The following is a 20,690-nucleotide window of genomic DNA, read 5'->3' as shown; positions in this document are numbered from 1 at the left end:
GCTCAGAGGTCCTGCCAGCCAGATGCTGCGGGTGGCTGCTGGGGGGCGGGCTGAGACCCATGCACATGTGTCAGAGCAGCATTTGAAAGTGGAAAAGCTGCCATGGGACCTGGGATCCGAGGGTCGATGCTTGGACCTGCGTCCCCACGGGCAGGCACCTGCTGCAACAGGGAGGGCAGTAGGGGTCCTGGAAGGGGATTCCGACTCAGGTCGCAGCCAGCTGAATGGTGGCCTGGATGCAGGCTGCAGCCCCCACTTGGCCCATGTCAGGGCCAACTCCCTGGCTGCTGCGGTCACTGGGAAAGGTGCTCTGATGCGGGGTTTCCTCCAAGATCCCAGGCCAAGGGTTGAATTTGCAGGGGTGGGGGAGGCGGGCAGCCCCATGCCTATGTGTGCAGGCTGCTGTCAGAAAAACAGAGCCAAGTAGAAGACACACACGTGCACACACACATAGCAAGTCCCATACACGTGCAGACACACACAGGCACGCAAGCACATGTGTGCACACCATACAACACATGGAGCAACAAATGCACATGTGTGCACACCTGCACATCCATGCACACAGAGAACACACACACACACCTGCTCTGGGCTCTATTTTCTGCTTCTCATTGACTTCCCTCTGTGTCTGATTTGTACTTGAACTTGAAGGCACAGTCACACAAAGACGGTTCCTGCCAGCTTCTCCATCTCGAGGGGAAACCTCCTGTGTGTGTCGGTCAGCAGATCCGTCACATCACTTCTAGGGAGGCCCAGTGTTCTTTGTGTTGCTGGAAGCACCTGCTGACCCGCTGCTAGAGACTAGCGAGAGAGGGTGGGGCAGTGTGCTCAAGGGCACCCCAAGGTCACGGGGATGGAGTGTGTGGAGCAGGGTGGCTCCGTCTTCCCTGGGACTGTCAGGTCCCCAGAGCCCAGCTTTTCTGCACAGCCTTCCCCCCTCCCCCAACCAAGAGCCAGAAATCAATACAAAAAAGATCTGGCTCAAAATTGTGGCTTTCCAAGGCGTCTTCAGAGACTTGCTGCAGGTAAGGCTGGGGGATGGGTTTGCAGATTGCTGAGTATGGAGTGGATGGCACTCTGGGCTCGGGCAAAGGAGACCCTTCAGACCTGGGGGCTGAGTGGGAGGTGAGATACCCATGCTCTGTCTGCAGGAACTTGGAGGCCCTGTGCTGGCCCAGGGGCGCTGGGATGAGGGTGAAAGGGGCAGTTCCTGGAGGCGCTGGAAATCAGTTTCCTCCTGCCGGCTGGTAACAGCAATGTGGGGTTCTCCCGTGCTGGTCTATGCTGAGCGCTCACCCCCGGCTCCCTGTGGGGACTCACCAGGGGCTGTTGCAGCTGCTTCTGCTTGTCTCCTGTGAAAAACCGAGCTAAACCAGGGGTCTGAGGACATGTGGGCTCCGAGGGGGTGAGTCCCAGCCATCTCCTCCCAAGCCACATCCTGACTGTCTTCACCGCCGGTTCCCTTGGCCGTTGGAGAGCTTGTTTCCTGGGAAGGACAGCTCATGTCCTGCTCAGCTGTCCAGGTCTCCAGGGCTGCTGAAGCAACTAACCATGAACCAGACAGCTTCAAGCAATGGACATGTGTTTGGCGGCCAGAGTGGTCAGGTCATCGGTCCTGAGGAGGCTTGAGGGGGTTCCTTCCTGCTCTTCCGGCTCCTGGTGCTGCCGGCCCCCCTGGCAGAGGCCACATCTGCTCCCTGCCCCCAGCTCTGCCTCCTCCAGGGTCACGGGGCCTCCCTGGCTCATGGCCGTGTCCCCCTGCTCCCCTCACCCTTTCTCTGCCTCCTCCACAGTCATGGGGCCCCCTTCCTGCTGTGTCTCTGCTCTTCTTTTAATGACACTGGTCACTGGATTTGATATCCACCCGGGTAATCCAGATTGAACCTGGGTCATGGAAGTGAAAGTCTGGGATCCTGACCACTAGGCAACCAGCGCATTCCAGAATTACCTTCACTTCATCTGAAAAGACCGTTTTTCCAAATAAGGTTGCATTTGCAGGATCCTGGGTTTAGAACTGAGGCAGCTCTTTGGGGGCCCCTGTTCCACCCAGGCCAGGACTGACCGCCTGAGTCACACCCGCTCCCTCGCTTGTTGGCACTCTCCTCTTGGCCCTGGAAGGAAGCCTCTGAGGTCAGCAGGACAGACACCAGCCCATTTTAAAGAAGAGGAAACTGAGGCCTAGAAATGTACAGCCGGCGGTAGGCCACCTGGGGCACGGGGAGCCCCGGCACAACCACTGGCTGGGTTAACCCAAGTGGATGTCCCTACCCATGAAGTGAAGGGCAGGTCCCTCAGGCCCCTTTGTGAGTAAATTCTGTGATGCCTTGACTTCGTGGTAAATGACAGTGAGTGATCTGTGAAGAGTTTGATGACCACCCCCCACCCTGCCCCACCCAGGCCAGGCCGCCCCATAGTCTCTATCATAGCAGCCATGCTACTGCTTTAAGATCTGGGTTTGGATACATCTGTCTGAGGTTCTTCGCCACACCCCCCGGCCCCCAGAGCCCAGCCTGCATCCTAACACTTGGAGGCCTGGGTTCCTGTTTAGGCGTTGCTATGGCAACCCTCTTTTGCCCATCCATGGATGACCCGAAGACTGGCGTCAATGATTCACCTATTAGCAGACTCATGGGGCAGCCGCTGACCCGGGCCCAGGCGCTGCCGCCCACGGGGCCCCAAACATTCCTTCCCGGAACCAGGAGATGCTGGCGCCACTCAGGGAACATGGGATCAAGTCCCCGCCCCACCAGCAAGACGGTCCTGGAGCCTTGCCCAGGGACGTGTCCCCCGCGGCCCTGTGCACTGGGGAGGGGGTGGGCAAGGGAAAGCCAGGGGGCCTCTGGGTCCCCACCATCCCCCAGGGGCACTCCCAGGCGGCTTTCTGAATCACCTCCACCCTCCGTCTGTCCTCCCAGAGAGGAGAGTTGGGCCGTGCGTGCTGGCGGCTTCCCCTGTCCCACTTGTGCTGAAAGCGAAGGAGAGGGGAGCAGCGGGGTGTGGTTTCTGTGTTTCTGTGAGCGTCCGTGAGGCCTGAGGTCAAGGGGAGGGGGGGTAGTGTCCATGTGACAGACTCAGTGCCCCAGACACCACCCCGCTCCCCGCATCGTGAGGACTCACACGTTTCGGGGTTGGCATGTTTTGGGGTGGATCTGCTGGGGGATGGTGGTAACTGTGGGTCTCAGGAAGCTGGCTGGGACCTGTCCTGGGAGGGCAGGGACTCACCACCGTGACCTCACGGACGGGGGAAGCGTTGTCCCTGCCCCTGGCCTGGCCACTCAGCCGGCCCCATGAGCCCTCACTGTGCCCGACAGTCAAGGGGACCTGTGGAGTGTTGTCTAGACACAGAGGGGTCTTGGGGGGGCAGCAGGGTGGAAAGGATGGGAAGGGGGTGCCCAAGGCCCCCCTTTTGTGAGGGTATGGGGCCTGCCCTTGTCCTTCCCCTGCCCTGCTGGGCAGCGCTCTCTCAGCTCCAGGCCCCCTGACTGCACTGGCCCCCACTCCTGAGTTGGGGTGTCATGGGTGATGGAGTTGGGGTGGGGGAGGGGAGCTGGGGGAGACCCTGGGTGAGTCCACGGGTGACTGGTGACTTCCCTCCTGCACTTGGAACATGGGGGAGCTGGGGACATGAGGTCACAGCCCCCCTACCTCCTTGTGGGAACCCCCACTGGGCTTTCAGTGTCTACTTCCTGAGGTCGCCCGGAACCCCCCCTCACTCCCTGAGCTTCAGGCCGGCCCTCCCTCCACCCACACTGGGCATCTCCATACCCGCCCTCCTCTGGCTAACTAAAGGAGATTTAGGGCAAGCGGATACTCTCAGGCCCCTGAACTCAGAGAGAGAGAGGATTTCCCATCCGGAAAACAAGGAGATGCAAGTCCTTAGTCAAAGCCAGCCTCCTCCGCAGCCAATTCAATTCAGGGCTGGTGGGCAGCACCGAGGTGGGCATCAGTCCTCGGGTGTGGCCGGAACTTGGCCCACACGCCTGACCGTGGGACTGAAGGACGGGAGACCCCACCCCGCAGGGTGCAGCCCAACTGCCTCCCCCCACCGCAGTGGAGCAGGGACCTGACCTCTCCTCTGGGGAGTCCAGGGAAGGGGACGGGAGAGCCGGGCACCAAGGTGGTAAGAGAGCAGCTCGGGCCCAGGTGGTTTGTGGGGGCGGCTCACCTGTCTTGAGCCCCGCCCTCCACGTGCAGCGCAGGGGCTGTGGGCACCGAGCCGTGGGCATGAGTGGCCTGGGGCAATGTCCAGCCACCGTGTCCACACAATCCCGTGGCCGCTTCCTGCTTCTGTCTTGGTGTCACACCGCTTGAGCCTGACTTGGACCAGCGGCCACATGGAGAGGCCCCCCAGGGCAAGCCTTGACAGGGTGGGGGGCAGACCTGCCCGCTCCCCGTTTGGGGGCCGCCCCCAGGGATGCCCATACGCAGAGCCTGTGTTCCTGGGTCCGACCACCGCTGAGGGTGCTGCATCTGTGACTGCGTGGCTCCTTGCTGCCCTGGGTTTGCCCTTTGGAATTTAAGCTGCCTAATCCTCCAACCGGACCCTGCTTTCTAGAGCAGCACTTGGCCGGCCAGGCTAGGCCTTGCCCCCGGGAATGAGGGTCTGCACTAAACACTCGCGGGTGGGGTGCTGCCCGGCCTTGGGACGCTCCCCAGGGTCGATGCCGAGGTGGACCGCACTTTAGCAGTGAGGCGGCTCCGAGTGTGGCCTGCGGTGTTAGGGCTGCAGGTGGTCCTCCCTGGTCCACAGTCCCCGGTGGCCCAGGGCCTGCATTCTGACCAGAGAGCGGGGAAGAAGATGAGGGACATCTATGGGTCGGCTCCTGGCCACTCCCCTGGTTTGGTAGGGCTTTGTGGGCTCTTCCCCTGGGGGGCCTACCCCCTCCGAGTGGCCCAGCTCATTCAGGCTGGCTCTTTTCTCCTCTGAACTTGGGCAGCTGGAAGACCGCAGCCCCGGACTTGCAGAGAAATCCCCGTGGCCCCTCCCAGTGTGGGCGGCGGGAGGGGGTCTGACGGCGGAGCAGGAAGTGGCCCCCCAAACCAGCCAGCTGGGAAAGCCCCGACTGAGAAAGAGCTGGGGGTTTCACCCAGAAACTCCTCTGCCCACCCTCCCCCATCCCAGAGGGGGTCCCCAGAGGGAAGCCGTCGGAAAGATTGGGTTCTTGTGGCCCCTGTGGAGTACATGGCGATACTGCAGCCCCCACATTTCCTGCCTGGACACCCCACCCACTATGGCTTCTCCTTCCTCCCCCGGCCCCTCTGGGGGGCTCTGTTCCTGGTTGGTGGGGAGTGGGGGAGGGGAAACAGAGCCCCTCAGCCAGCAGCTGACACAGAGGCCCCTCAGGGGACTGTGGGTGGTCAGCCTGAGCTATTAGCCCTTGTAGGGGGAGAGCTGAGTCCCTGTCTCTAGGGCCAGCAGGTCTGGGTGGAGCCTGGAGCTTTGGGCTGCTTGCCTCAGCTTCTGAATCTGTCAAATGGAATGCTGACACTGACTTCGTGGGCCGGCCCAGCACCCAGGGGCCACCCAGCGGCCAGAGCAAACCCCACCAGCCAAGGAAGTTCCTTCACAATGCTTGCTGGAAACTCATGGCTCACACCTGGGCACCCACGTAGCCCTTTGAGGTGACCCTTGCTCTCCAAACCAGCCCTGCACACCCTCACTATTGGAACTCAGATCCACACAGGCGTCGAGATCTGAGCACAGAGCCAAGCCCTGGAAGAGGCCCTGGAACAAGGCAAACACAGGGAGACTGTTGTTCGAGGAGCCGTCGAATCCTGCTGGACGTGGGAGGCCCAGCGCCCCCTGAGGAGGAAGAAAGCCTGTCCTTGGACCCGCAAGGTCCCCACTTCCTTCCTGTCCCAGGCTTGGGCCAGTCACACTCTGCCCCAGCCACGCTGCCCCTTGTAGACTCCTGCCCCGGGACACTGGCATGCTCTGCCCCTCTGGTGGGGGGGCCCTTGTGCATGGCTCCCTCCCTCCCAGCCCAAGCTCCTTGGCTGGACTGCCTTCCCTGAGCGCCCCATCTAGGCAGCACCCTTCCTACCCCTTCAAGCACCCCGTACTTTGATGGCTCAGAGTACCCCTCTTCAAAGGACCTGAGCCCCATGAGCATAGCGGTGGGCCTATCTGCTTCACTGCCACATCTCTGGGGCTTCAGGCAGATTGCTGCACGCAGGTGCCCTGTAAGTGCTGGGAACAAATGAATGAACGAACAGACAAACGAATGAACGCGGTGATGGTCAGAGGTGGAAGGTGACAGAGTGAGAGGCCCAGCGAGTCCTGGAAATTCCCACGGGAAGGACAGCCCTGCCAGCCTCCCTTCACCTCAGTGTGAGAACCTCCTCCCAGCTCCGTGGTCTCAACCCTGGCTGATTCTCAATACTCGGGGAGCTTTTAAAACCACTGATCCTGGCCGCCCTTCTGCCTCCTCATTTGGACATATTCCAGCTGGGCCTCCACAGGTATGTAAAAAACCCTCAGATGGTTCTCCGTGCAGGTGGGGTCAAGGACCCGGGTTAGGTTTATTTCACTTCTTGACCAGTTAGAGGGGCATTTAGGTGACTTGGCAGGTCTGGGAGGTCTCATCAGACATTCTCTCTCTTCTCAAAAAAATGTTTTGGCTGTGCTGGGCCTTCGTTGCTGCACACAGATTTTCTCTAGTTGTGGCAAGTGGGGGCTGCTCTCTAGCCCCCAAAGCTTCTTCTCTGAGAAGCCTCATGGTACCCGAGCTTCTCATTGCAGTGGCTTCTCTTGTTGCGGCTTTCGGGCCCCAGAGTGAGGGTGTCAGTAGTTATGGTGTGTGGGCTTAGTTGTCCTGAGGCAGGTGGGATCTTTCTGGACCAGGGGTCGAACCTGTGTCCCCTGTGAGTCACTGGACCACCAGGGAAGTCCAGCCATTCACTCTTGAGTATGAATTAGTGGGGGGGGCGGGGGGTAATCCTGCTTCTTTTTCCCAGTGCTGTGCTAGGTTAGGCAGGTGAGGCGGTGGGACATTTTCTGGGTGGGAGAGAGAAAAAGGGAAGGTAATGTTGGGACAGAAAGCCCTTGGCAGGGCGTGTTTGGGTACGGGAAGGCTTGGAGGTGAGGAGGAAAGGAGGCAACGTTTGAAACCTTGAAGGAGGGTGCTTCTGATTCCCAGTTTCTCAGGTGTTTCTCAGGACCACGCCCCTCCCCAGGGCAGAGCGGGCTTTCCTGCCCAGCGCGGGGGCCCTGGGGGCTCCTGGCTGAGGCTGACGACCCCATGATGACAGTCAGGCTGATGGCAGGGCCTGGCTGGCTTCACGCTCTGCTCTGTCACAGGGGTGGGGCTGGCAGAGCCTCCATGGCTGTTCCTGAGCTTTCTCTAGTCCCAGGACCCCATGTCTCTGCAGTGTAGATGCACACAACCCACATCCCAGGAGACAGTGCTGGCGGCTGGCTGAGCCCACTCCTACCCATCATGCAAACACAGTCCCTCACTCACGCCTGTCCTCAGCCTCCTGTGGGCCCAACCCAGGTGAGGTCTGTCGGCCTGTAAACACAGGTGTGCATGTGCCCACGCACACACGTGCAAGCATGTGGAAGCCAAAGGGTGAGGTCATCCGGTGCCGCCACCTGAGCCCTGGGCAGCTGGGATCCGTGCTACTGTCACTCAGGACCAGAGGACTCCTCACCTAGGCTTCTCGGTCTGCAACGCCCTGCCCACCTGTGGTTTGACCTTGGTGATGACCTGCAGCCACGGTTGTCCAGGCGAATCCCTGCACTGGCAGCGTTTCTGACTCTGGGGCGGCCTTGAAACTGCTGGGCAGGGCTGGGTTCTAACAACACTGCTGGGTGACACTGTGCCTGCTGGTCTTGGGACTCTGCCCGAGAAGTGGGGTTACCCTGGCACAGAAGGGGAAGATGGGGGCCCCATAGCCCGTGGTCCCCAGGTGTTCAGAGATGCACGGACCTTCCTGGTCACACCACACCTGCTATCCAGGTAAATCTCCCCAGGGGGCCCCTGGGAATGGATGAACCACACCCCCATCTCAGTGCCTCAGTGCCTGCGGATCACGTACTTTACAAACTGCTGACCTTGAGCAGGTTGCACGGTCACCATCAACAGCAGCTAAAGCTGAGACCTAGGAGGAGTCTGGGAGGAGCCTGTGCAGGAGCGGACTGTGCAGGAGCTGCTCCTTGCAGGGGAAGGGTGATAACCATAAACTGAGTCTGAAAGCAACAAATCCAAACTAGTGAGTTTAATGCATTCCCCCCATTTTAAAATTCAGTGAAATGTTCTTAATTAGCATGTTCTCTATCTACGCATTAACAGCCTGGCAGCTGGCACACGCATCCTCCGTGTGGGGCTCTCTGCTGAACTGCAGGGATGGGTGAGACTGAGAACAGGGGAGTCCTGAGTCCTGCCTGCTGGGGAGGAAGCAGTGTGGCCAGGTTGCCCAGCAAAGCCATCAACGTGCATTCTGGGGTGGCAGGCTGAGGGTTCTATGTGGGTGGAGTTGGGGTCCGGCCTATTCCACACGCCTAGTGGGGTGTCCAGCTTTTGGCCAAGTTGTCTGGCCTCACTGGGCCTCAGTCTCATCATCTGGTCAGTGGGAATCCCAGTGCACTCGTGGGGTTTAGGAACCAGACAGAACCCTGCAGGCCTATGGCGAAGGGTTAGCCTGGGGAGAGGGAGGGTTGGTTTTTTGGGGCCAGGAAAGGGGGGGGTGTGGACACCAGAGAACTTCTGGGGGGCAGGCTTGGTTCTCTTGGGCACAGGGCCAGAGCTGGCAGAGTCTCCATGGCCATTCCTGAGCTTTCCCTAGTACCAGGACCCCACGTCTCTGCAGTGTAGACACACACAATCCACACCGCAGGAGATAGTGCTGGCGGATGGCTGATACCACTCCTTCCCATCCTAAAAACACAGTCCCTCACTCATGCCTGTCCTCAGCCTGTCCTTGGCCTCCTGTGGGCCCAACCCGGCTGAAGTCTGTCAACCTGTAGACACAGGCGTGCACGTGCCCACATACACATGTGCAAGAGTGTGGAAGCCAGAGGGTGAAGTCATCCAGTGCAGCCACCTGAGCCCTAGGCTGCCCAGACCCAAGCTGATTGTCACTTGACTAAGTTGTCACAGACCTGCCTTTGGTTCAACAAAACAGGCTGGAGGAGACTCAGCCACCCACCCTGCCACATTCAGTGGGGAGAGACAGTGCAACACCTTCATGTCCACTGAGGTGGGGTTCATGTGGCCTGGGACTGAGTGTGCGTGCATGTGTGTATCTGTACCGTGTGCCCATGTGTATTTTTGTACCACCTTCATGCACGTACATGCATGTGTGCATGTTTGTGTGTGTGCATGTTTGTGTGTGTACGTGTGTACACACCTACGGATGTGTAGACGTGTGTGCATGTGTCTCCTGGGTAGAAATGCCCTTGTTCCATGACACTGACCAAGCCCTCCTTCAGAACACGGTGCTCAGAGTGGCTGCAGCCTGAGTTTTCACAGGGGTCATTTATGGCCCGTGGGTCCCCCTGAAGCCTCGCCCGTGTTTCTGAATGTGCCTGTGTGCAGGAGGCCGTGTGCTCAGAACACACAGAGCTTGGTCAGCTGGGTAGGTAATGTGCACTGGTCACTGGACACAGTTCACCCTGTGAATCCAGGTAGACTACTGGATTCGTTCACTTACCCATTCATCAGTTCACCAGTGGTTTATTGAGCATTTGCCACATTCTAGGCTGGCCTCGTTTAGGAAGGCAGGTCCTTGTCATTGGAACACACTCTACTGGGGATGGGAAGGAGGTGGAAGAGGAAGGGTGTAGATGGGGCATAAATGGAAAGATACAAGGAAACTGACACCTTAATCAGACCTAGGGTGGAGGGAGACACGTGGCCCCCGGCATCCATTCCTGCAGCAGTCAGGACAGACTTCTTGTGGTGCATAACAAGCACGCCCCAAGCTCAGTGCCTTAGAGCCTCGTCTCTGAGGCTGGGGCCCAGGGCTTAGTTCTGGTTGTTGCTGTCTGGCCTCACAGTGTGGCATTATCATTTCATCTTCAGCGCCTCTTCCTGAGAAGGGGACTCTGCCCCTGGTCTGAGGTGGGTCATGAGTGAAGAAGAGGGAAGCAGGGCTCATGGTCTCCTGCCTGAGTCTGGTGCCATGGCAGCCAGCGAGGTTCAAGGGGAAGGGGGGCTGGCCCACCTCTTGTGCTGGAGAAGCTGCAGGGTCATGCTCCAGAGAGCAGGATGCAGGAAGGCCCGGGAGGAGAGGCGCAGTTCTTCCGCCCCAGGGCTCTTTACACCTCTGTGCAGACGGCTGGCCCTTAACCTCTCCCTGCCTTGGGTTTTGCAGCTGAGCCCGGAGCCCAGACAGGGATGGTGCATCTCCCTGCCCCAGGGTCACGGTGACTCAGTTTTGAGTCTCTTGTCGGGACTTTCCAGGCTCTCCCTCCCCTCCCACTGCTCTGTGCTTGTTACAACACAGAAGGGGCCTGCGTTTGGGAGGTGCTGGGTGGATTCTCCCTCTCGAGTCACCTGTGGGTGGTGGGTGTGGCTGGGTGGCTCTGCGGCCTGGTCCCAGCCTGTCTCTGCTCTGCTCTGTCACCATTGGCCGAGGGCCTGCAGGGATGCTCGCCACAGGGACCTGTCTGTGCTCGCAACACAGCCAGGTGAGGTCGGAGAGGACACAGCTGACCACAGGAGTGGGCGTGGGGAGCACTGGTGCTGATGGAATCTTCCTGAATCTTCCCGAGCTTGACCCCTGCTCTCTGTATGCGGCCTTGGACTCTGAGATCCTCGAGGCAGGTTTGCCAGGGATGGGGTGGTTCTTGGGCCAAGCCCAACACATTCTGGGCCCTTCCTTGTCAGGGCTGAGTGTGAACGGGGAGGAAGGGAGCCTTCGCATGCCTGGTCCCTGCTCTCCATGTAGAGCCCTGCAGGGGTGGGGGGCACGGGGCTGACAGGACAGCATCCGACACCCCCATCCCTGGACTGGCTCAGACGTCTGCCCTTACCCCGCTCTGGGAGACCCCCTGTGAGACGTCCAGCAGGACAGTGAAGGAACAGCCCCTGGGTGCCCGGCAGTGGAGGTCTGGGGCGGGGGGGGTGGGCTAGGACTGGCGGTGGCAGGGGCAGGATCCTCAGCTTCTGGAACTTGCTGCTCTCTTTGCTATTGAAATGGGTTGTGGGAAGGAGGCCATCCGTGTCGAGGTTGGAGGGAGCTTCTGTCTCATAGGCCCCCCGTCACCCTTCACACAGACCACCCAGCCCAGCCTCTGTCAGGGCGGTGCAGAGCTGTCCCCTCCACATGTAACCAGCTGGACCCCCAGGGCCCCAGGGCTGAGGGGAGGGGCGTGGCTCTCCAGGTGTCAGGACCCCTGCAGGCAAGGCTGAGTGGCAGGCTCTGCACCTGCGCTTGACCCCCACAAGGTGAAGGGCAGGGCTGCCGAAGCCTCCCTGTCCTCTTTTGATGAAAAGGGCTGGCAAAGAAAAGAAAAAGGAAACCAGGAGCCCAGGAAGCCAGCTGCGAGGAGGAGGTGGGAGCAGTCTGTTCCATCTTGGCAACACCAAGCTCAACCTGGTTTCCAAGGACGCTGAACAGCCCAGGAGAGGATGCGGGTCCCGAGCGGCAACCTTCGAAAGCTGAGCACGTGTTGTCCAAGGGCACAGACTTGCTCCAAGTATGTAAATGAGGCCCGGAGATCTAACCCACAGCACCATGATTATAGTCAACAGGACTGCATTATGAACTTTAAAGTTGCTGAGAGATTGGATCTCAATTGTTCTCACCATACACAAAAAATAATAACTATGTGAGGAGACAGAGGTGTTAGCCAATACATCATGTTGCTACATTGAGACATATCAAATCAACACATTGTATACCTTAAACTTATACAATATTATATGATGATTATAAATTAATTTTAAATAAAGAAAACAGAGTGCACCTTGGAATGGGGATGGGACTGGGGTTGTCTGTAGGGGTCTCTGGATAAAGCATTTCCGTGGGGAGATGGAGAATGCCATCTGCCACTGGCAGATGAAGAACCAGGAGAGCCTAAGGATGAGTTTCCTTGTAGAGAAGTCTAGAAGCCCCAGGACAGGGAGGCAGCACTGACAGGGGGGCTGCCTTGCAACCACTCATGTTTCCCCAGGTGCCTCACCTGTCTCTCCTCTTTGGATTCTAAGGCAATATTCTGGCTTCCTTCCACCCATCTGAGCAGGGCCAGCGGCAGGAACATTGTTGCTAGCTATGGGGCTTTGGCAGGTTATCAAAGCTCTCTATGTCTCCGTTTCCTTTTCTGTGAAGTGGCACTATCTCAGATAATTGTTTTAAATATTAAAAGGAGACATAAAACATTTAGCATACTTACTCAGCCTAGAGTCAGTCTTCAATGAATCGAAACAGCATGAGCTTCATCATCATTACCTCCATCATCACCATTACCATTGCCATCCTCATCACCTTCATTATCACCATCACCATCACCACCATCATTATCACTATCACCATCATTACTATCACCATCACCATCACCACCATCATCATGATCACCACCATCATCACTATCACCATCACCATTATCATCATCACTATTATCACATCACCATCACCACCATCATCACCATCACCACCACCATCACCACCATCATCACTATCACCATCAGCACCGTCGTCACAATCACCATCATCATCACCTTCATTATCACCACCATCATCCCCTTCATCATCAGCATCACCACCACCATCATCACTATCACCATCACCATTATCATCATCACTATTACCACATCACCATCACCACCATCATCCCCTTCATCATCAGCATCACCACCACCATCATCACTATCACCATCACCACCATCATCACCACCATCACCACCATCATCACTATCACCACCACCATCATCACGATCACCATCACCATCATCACTATTACCACATCACCATCACCACCATCACCACCATCATCACCAACACCACTACCACCATCATCACTACCACCATCACCATCATTGCTGGGTCAGTTTGCCAGAATGCTTAGTACTCATCTGGCAGTCTAGGCCAGGGTACAAAGTAGAGAGTGCAAGAGAGGAGGTAGACCAAAGACTGACCTTACAGAAAAATCCAACCACAGATTAATCTTAAGGTGGGGGCTGGAGTGGGTGGAGAGGAGGAAGGTAGGATTAACATGTGAGTGGATTCTGAATTCCATCACTGAGCAGGGATCCATGGTGGACCTTTTGAAAGTTAAGGTGCTGCATACAGCGTGCTAGGTAGGCCCATCAGAATCAGGCTCCTTGAGACGAGGGAGTCAGGAGAGTTGGAGGACACTGGGCTGCCCAGAGGAGTAAGAGATGGGAAAGAGGATTAAGAATCCTTTGTTACGAGGCTCTCAGTTCAGTGAGAGTCATACGCAGTGCACAGTAAACAGACTGTGTGTGTACCTGTGTGTGTATCTGTGTACGCAGTGTGTATAGAGGTATGTTCATGTGTGAGTCTGTGTATGTGTGTATCTGTGTGTGGTGTGTGTCTCAGGGGCAGGGGGCAGGTTAAGCCACAGGGCAAGGAGGGAGGGGTTATGATGACGGTGGGGCCATCGGGTGCAGGAGGCTGACTGAGGGGTGTGGCCAGGCTGGGGCCCTTGGGTCCTCTAGGAGCAAGGGTGTCTTTTGGCAGAATCCTTGGGGAAGTCTGACCTGGAAACACAGGCATGGGCAGGCCGGGCGGGGCAAGCACCTAGGAGATGGAAGAGGCAGTTGGGTGACCGTCTCCATGGGGGTGGACCCTGCTCTGTGCTCTGCGCAGGGGCCCGTCCGACCTCCGGCAGCTTCCCCTCCTCATAGCCCAAGCCACCTGCACGGCCTGAGGTTGCATTTGTGCATCGACTCAGCCGGGCCCTGAGGTTCCCCCACACTGAGGTCAGGACTAGCTGTGTACCTTAGGAGGTGTGTGTGTGAGAATAGGATCATGTGCAACTTACGTCCACTGATGTGTGAACATATTCATGAGCATATGAGTGTGCCTTGATGTGCAAGTATGTATGCATGTGAGTGTGTACGTGTGTGCTTGTGTCCATGAGCATGTGACCGTGTGTGTGTGACTGTGTGTGTGTATGTGTGTGTATGCACATTCATGAGCTGGCTGCACACTGGGAAGTAGACACCATTCCTGAACCCAGGCACTGGGTCTTTGCAGGGAAATCAACACATTTGTGAACCCTCAACATTAACCCAATATTAGCTAAATATTGAGCTTTCTGGGGCCACATGGGAAGATTTTGGGGGCAAATCACAGTCTCTACCCTTCTAGGATGCAGCCAGGGGTCAACCTCACATCTCGGTGAAACAGTCGGTCCCCTCTGGGCTGGCCCCCATCTCTGCAGCAGCCTGGGGGAGTCAGTTTCACCTCTGTGGGTCATTTCAACATGTAGATCTGCAGGCGGCGGGGACTCCTTCCAGGGTATCTTAGTGGAAGGTGGCTGTTGGGAGTTGGCGGCCCTGGCAGATGGAGCGCAAGAGGGTGCTGGGGCCCTGTGCTAGGTGGGGCACTGCAGACAGGTTCTGTGCAGCTGGTTTTAATGGCAGGGTACCTGCCGGCTGAGTGGCACTCGTGAGGGTTAAATGCAGGGTGGTCCCTGAGCATGGGCTGCAGCTATCCCACCGGCCACTCTGGAGGTAGAACGGGGCCCCAGGGCCCCTGGAGCATCTCAGCACACACCCAACCATGACTTCACGGCAAGTGATTGTCATCCAGGGATGTGGAGGGCAGAGGGTATCCATGGTACACTCATGTTCCTCAGAGGTCCTCATGGTCCAGCAGAGGTGATGGTGGGGACAACCCTGGCATGAATGTCTCATGCCTGGATGGCCTGGCTGCATGACCTGTGCCAACCACGACAGGCAGGGGCCCTTTAAGTGGATTTCTGAGCACCCCATGGAGGGACCTGGCTGACGGCTCAGGTCGTCTGCTGGAGCTGCACCTGCTCTAAGTTGTGATCAGGCTAAATTAGATGGAAAAACATGCAAATATAGTTGGAGCCTTTTGGCAAATTATAGTGCAGACGGGCGGGTGAGGCTCGCCGTGGAAGGGAAGCGCTTTCCCCGTTTGCTAATTACACAGGCAGTCGCATTAAGACAGCGGGCTATCCGTGCGTGCATTTTTAAACAGGAATTATTTCAGCTACATTTTCTAGTCCTCCAAGGTTGCCTAAAAAGGCCAAGGAAAGATGTTCCCCTGCTGGTTTTCATCGGCATTGGATGGGTAAAGTTAGGGAAGCTTTTTAATGCAGGAGGAAAGTCAGGAGGCTTTCCTCGGTCAGCCTTGGACCACAGGACCTAGAATCCCAGCCCGTTTTCCTGGGTGGGTTATTCTGGCTACGCCTGCTGAAGCTGGAGCAGTCAGAGCCCTGAACCCATGGTCTTCCATAGGCAGGAAGCAACTGCTGGGCTCCACTTGTGTGTGGTGCCGTGATGGCCAAGACGTTGTTAAGACTCCAGTGGCATGCAGATGGTCTTTAGGTGTTAGCGGTCCTGGGGGGAAAACATGGGTTGGGGCCCTACCAGCAAAGAGGCTCAGTGGTAACAAGACACCAGGCCCTCGTGTGGAGTGGGCCCATGTGTGGTTGGCATTCAGTTCCTTGCCTGGGTATCACAACCTAGCATCAGGTCAAGGCCAAGGTATGTCTGGTGTGCCCAGTTCAGACAGTGGTCATGGCGTTGTCCTTGAGGGCAGGGAGAGGAGCCACCTCATATAGCACTCACTCTCTGTGACACCACCCTTCCCCTGGATGCCCCCCGTACTCCATCCCATCGCTGACCCCTTTGTTTTTAGTGCATTTTCCTTCCTCCCCATCTAAGCAAAGGACTTAGTTTTATGTCTTCCTGTGGTTTGACGCCCCTCTGTCCTCAAGGCCACTGCACACACAGTGCTGCGGGGACGAGCCTGGCCTGGTGCATCCAGGGTGGCTTCCCAGGTGAGGCGTCCGCTGCTCTCTCTGAATGGTGGAGAGCAGCAGGAAGTTGTCTGGGATGCCTGCCCCTAGCAGGAGACACAGGAGAGCTGGCCATCCCGTGGGCACGGTCCCTGTGAAGGCATCACTCTTTGTCCTCCGATCCCAGAACTCAGCTAAGCCGTGTGGCTCACTCTTGTTTCTGGAGAAACTGACAGGCAGACTTTCCTGGAGTCCCTGGGAGTGCCCGCCTGTGCATGGAGGGGCCGCCAGAGTAGGTACCCTTGGGAAGACAAGCGTTGGGTAGTAAGGTCCCCGTGGCTGCCCTGCACCTGCATGTGCCTGCCACGGGCAGAGCTGTGGGGGTCGGCCCTGTTAACCATCTCACTTGTGGAAGGTTGGGCTGAATCCAGGAGATTTTTTTTCCTGGGATGAAATTTGGGGTGGGAAAAAAATTACATAAAAATTAATGTAGCTAAATATCAAGTATACACTGAACAGTCTCTATCATTTAAAAAAAAAACTTATTTGGCTGCACTGAGTCCTCGATGCAGCTCACAGGGTCTTTAGTTGCAGCATGTGGGATCTAGTTTCCTGACCAGGGATCGAACCCAGGCCCCCTGCCAGATGGTGGGCAGAGCAGAGCATCCAGCTGGTGCTGGGAAGACTGTTTTGGGGTCACGTCCACCAGATCAGAGAAACATGGCAATCACCTGAGGCTTTTCACCAGAACGCCAGACATGGAGTGAAATCTTTTATGTGCAGAAATAGAATGATTATTAACTATATTGAGGCAGGATACGGGAGGGAGGGAGGCCTTGCTGGCGTGGTGGGTTCACTGCCTGGCGCAGAGAGAGACAGAGGTCCTCCTAGATGGGAGGATGGCGCACACAGGGGGAGAACGTGTGCTGAGGTTCCCTCCAGACACCCATGCCTTCCTCTCTTGAGGCCCTGTTGTGTGTTAGAGATCCCTTCCAGCCTCTCCCATCCCTGGGGCATCTGAGGAGGGGTCCTTGCCTTGGGCAGGACTGGTCATCAGCAGACCCCAGGGCGGCAGGAAGGGGTGCACTGGGCCCCTCTGCCCTAGGAAGAGAGCGTCTCGAGGTGACTGACCTTGCTCCCTCCTCCCTCCACATCATCACTATGGACCTGCTGCAGCCGTCTGGCCACCAGGGTGAGGACAAATGACCCACACAGAATCGGGCAGAGCTGGGACGCCTCAGAGGGGCAGAGCCTCCTTCCGCCCCTCATCCCCGTCCTGCTTGAGCCTGCTGGGTGGATTTTCTGTTCTTTGGAGCCGGACTCTCCCCACCTGGCTCATGGTGTGAAAGTGAAGCAGCACTTTTGCCCATCACTCCATGGCAGTTATGACTCAGTGCTTGTGACGTGGGGCCTGACCTTGGGTTTATGGAGGATCGCCCACTGTGAAGTCCAGTCCTAGTGACAAAATAATGAAACTGGATCAGCCATGTGGCCCGTCACTGCCTGACCCTGTACTGAGCCCCGATGATGCCGCTGCAGGGCTCAGGGTCTTGGCGTGGATGAGGCACGGGGAAGGGGGAGGGTCCTGGCATGCTCTGGTCCAGGTGCTGGCCAGGCCAGACCTCAAAGCTGCCTCAGTCGGCATCATTGTCACCATCTACACTCAATGAAACACGCTCCCAGAACCCAAGGCCACCGGGCCAGGGCAGAGCTGGATTTCCACTTGGAACCTCTGAGTCTGCAGCCAGCAGCCAGCAGATCACTAGGACCTGTCCTCTGGGGCCTGCGTCACCAGTCAGCCATGGCCTTAAGCAGGGGACCAGCGCTGCTTCTGGGAAGACCCGTGTACACACTCCTCTCCATGTGCTTCTTCTCCTGGGGCCCCCGTGACTCACCCAGCATGTTCCTTCCCATCCACATGAGCCCTCCTGCCTTATTTACTGGTTTAGACTTTGCACATCAGTTGTGGTAACATTTCCCCACCCACCCTGGACCCCCGCCGGGCCGGGTGCTGGGGGCCTGTCCCTGCGGGTCTTACACAGGGTACCCCTGGTGAGGGTAATGTGACATGGTGTCGGGCTCAGGGCTGACTTCTCAGCTCTGCCACGAGGTCGGCCCTGCGGCCCACCTGGGCCTCTGCCCTCTCTGCTGCCTGGGGTCCTAGGGGGTGCAGACCAGCAGTGTGGTCAGCTCAGAACCGATCCTCAGGGTGGTGCAGGCAGAACACAGGTTTCCAGGGGCGGACACAACTGGATGCCTCCCCTCCTGGTAACACAGGGTGACCTGGGACTCAGGAACACCTCGGGAGGGACAGGGCTCAGACCAGGGCAGAGGAAGGGTGGGACTTGGACTCGCTCTGGGCCTCTTTGAACCTCTGTTTCTTTATCTGTGACCTGTGCTCTGGGGTCAGTGTGCCTCTGAAAATGTGATCGAAGAGCACTGACTAGTTTCCAGAAGTGTACAGGCATATACTCACACACACACACACACGAATGGATGCCCGCATACATGCATGCACGAACATGTGCACACATAAGCACACACATGCACATACAACAAGCATGTGTGTGCATGTGCACGCGCACACACACACACACACACACACACACACACACACACACACACACACGCACTCCAGGGGCCCATGGGCTCTGGGAAGCCTGTCATGGATTCCAGGTTGAAAACCTTTAGGGAGACCGTATTTTGCAAGTGGTGGTCACATGCTATGAAATTCATTTAGTGGGTCGCCACCAGCATTCAGCTTCTTTGGCATCAGTGGTTGGGGCATTACTGTGATGCTGAATGGTTTGCCTTGGAAACGAACAGAGATCATCCTGTCGTTTTTGAGAATGCACCCAAGTACTGCATTTCAGACTCTTTTGTTGACTGTGAGGGCTACTTCCTTTCTTCTAAGAGATTCTTGTCCACAGTAGTAGTAGATATAATGGTCAACTGAATTAAATTTGCCCATTCTTGTCCATTTTAGTTCACTGATTCCTAAAATGTTGATGTTCACTCTTGCTACCTCCTGTTTGACCACTTCCAATTTACCTTGATTCATGGACCTAACATTCCAGGTTCCTATGCAGTATTGTTCTTTATAGCATCAAACTTTACTTTCACCAACAGACACATCCACAAATGAGCATTACTTGGACAGCAAGGAGATCGAACCAGTCAATCCTAAAGGAAATCAACCCTTTATATTCATTGGAAGGACTGATGCTGAAGCTGAAACTCCAATACTTTGGCCACCTGATTCATAGAGCCGACTCATTGGAAAAGACCCTGATGCTGGGAAAGATTGAGGGCAGGAGGAGAAGGGGACAACAGAGGATGAGATGGTTGGATGGCATCACCAACTCAATGCACATGAGTTTGAGCAAGCTCTGGGAAATAGTGAAGGACAGGGAAACCTGGTGTGCTATAGGTCACAGTGTCACAAAGAGTTGGCGACTGAACAATAACAACACCAGCATTCTTTATAAAAGGAACAGGATAGGATGCAGTGGAAATGGCATTGTTTATTTATTTATTTGGCTGTGCCAGGTCTTGGGTGCAGCACAGAGGAACTAGTCCCCTGACCAGGGATTGAGCCCTGCATTGTGAGCTCCAAATCTTAGCCATTGGACCACCAGGGAAGTCCTGGAAATTCCATTGCTTCATCACTCTTTCATTTCAGGGCTGCACCCAAGCTCACAGGCTCTAACCATGCCTCACTTTCCCTCCTCTCTCCCCTCCTTCCAGCAGAAACGTTAGCCAGGGGCCCCTTCCAACCTCTCTGCTAATGACACTAATTAGCAAACCCACTTTCACCCAGTGGGCAGCTTGGCATCAGGAGACTTTCAACACAAGAACTTCCTCCTTGTCCTGCCAGGACTGGGAGAATTGAGCATCTCAAAGAGGGCAGGTGCCAACCTCCCTTGGCAAGCCATGGCATTTCTCCACTTCTGCCAAAACTGTAGCAAAATCCAGCTCAATTTCTTGAGCTCTTCTGAAACTCAGAAAAGAAAAAATAAGGATTCCATATTCCACTCCTGAACTTGCTGTACTGATTTTCTTCTGTTATATTTGTCTGTTTCTGTACTAAACCCACAGAGCTTTAGTTATTCTACTTCAATAGGAGTATTAGTAGATTTAGTTGTTCTACATCAATAAATACGTGTTCTTCCCCAGCACTGGTTGTTTCCAAATGACAGAGTGCTCAGGGCTGGTGCACTGGGATGACCCAGAGGGATGGGATGGGGAGGGAGGTGGGAGGGGGGTTCAGGATGGGGAACACATGTAAATCCATGGCTGATTCATGTCAATGTATGGCAAAAACCACTACAATATTGTAAGTAATTAGCCTCCAATTAAAATAAATAAATTAATTTAAATTTTTTTAAATTATATTTTTATTGTGAAATAGTACATACCAAGAAGTGTGTACAATACATGTGTGCCTTTTAAAGACTGCGTGGCCTCTTCTCAGATTAAGAAACAACATTCACCAGAAACTGAGAAGCTGCCTGCATGCCCTCTGTGGTCACATCTGATCATCCATCCGTCCGTCCATCCATCTATCCATCCTTCCATCTGTCCATCCATCCATCCATCCATCCATCCTTCCATCCATCCATCCATCCATCCTTCCATCCGTCCATCCTTCCATCTGTCCATCCTTCCATCCGTCCATCCTTCCATCTGTCCATCCTTCCATCCTTCCATCCATCCATCCTTCCATCTGTCCATCCATCCATCCTTCCGTCCGTCCATCCATCCATCCGTCCATCCATCCATCCGT

This window comes from Dama dama, chromosome 19, assembly GCF_033118175.1.
Source record: "Dama dama isolate Ldn47 chromosome 19, ASM3311817v1, whole genome shotgun sequence".
Lineage (NCBI taxonomy): Eukaryota > Metazoa > Chordata > Mammalia > Artiodactyla > Cervidae > Dama > Dama dama.
The sequence above is the reverse complement of the archived record's forward strand: the minus strand, read 5'-3'. Positions refer to the sequence as shown.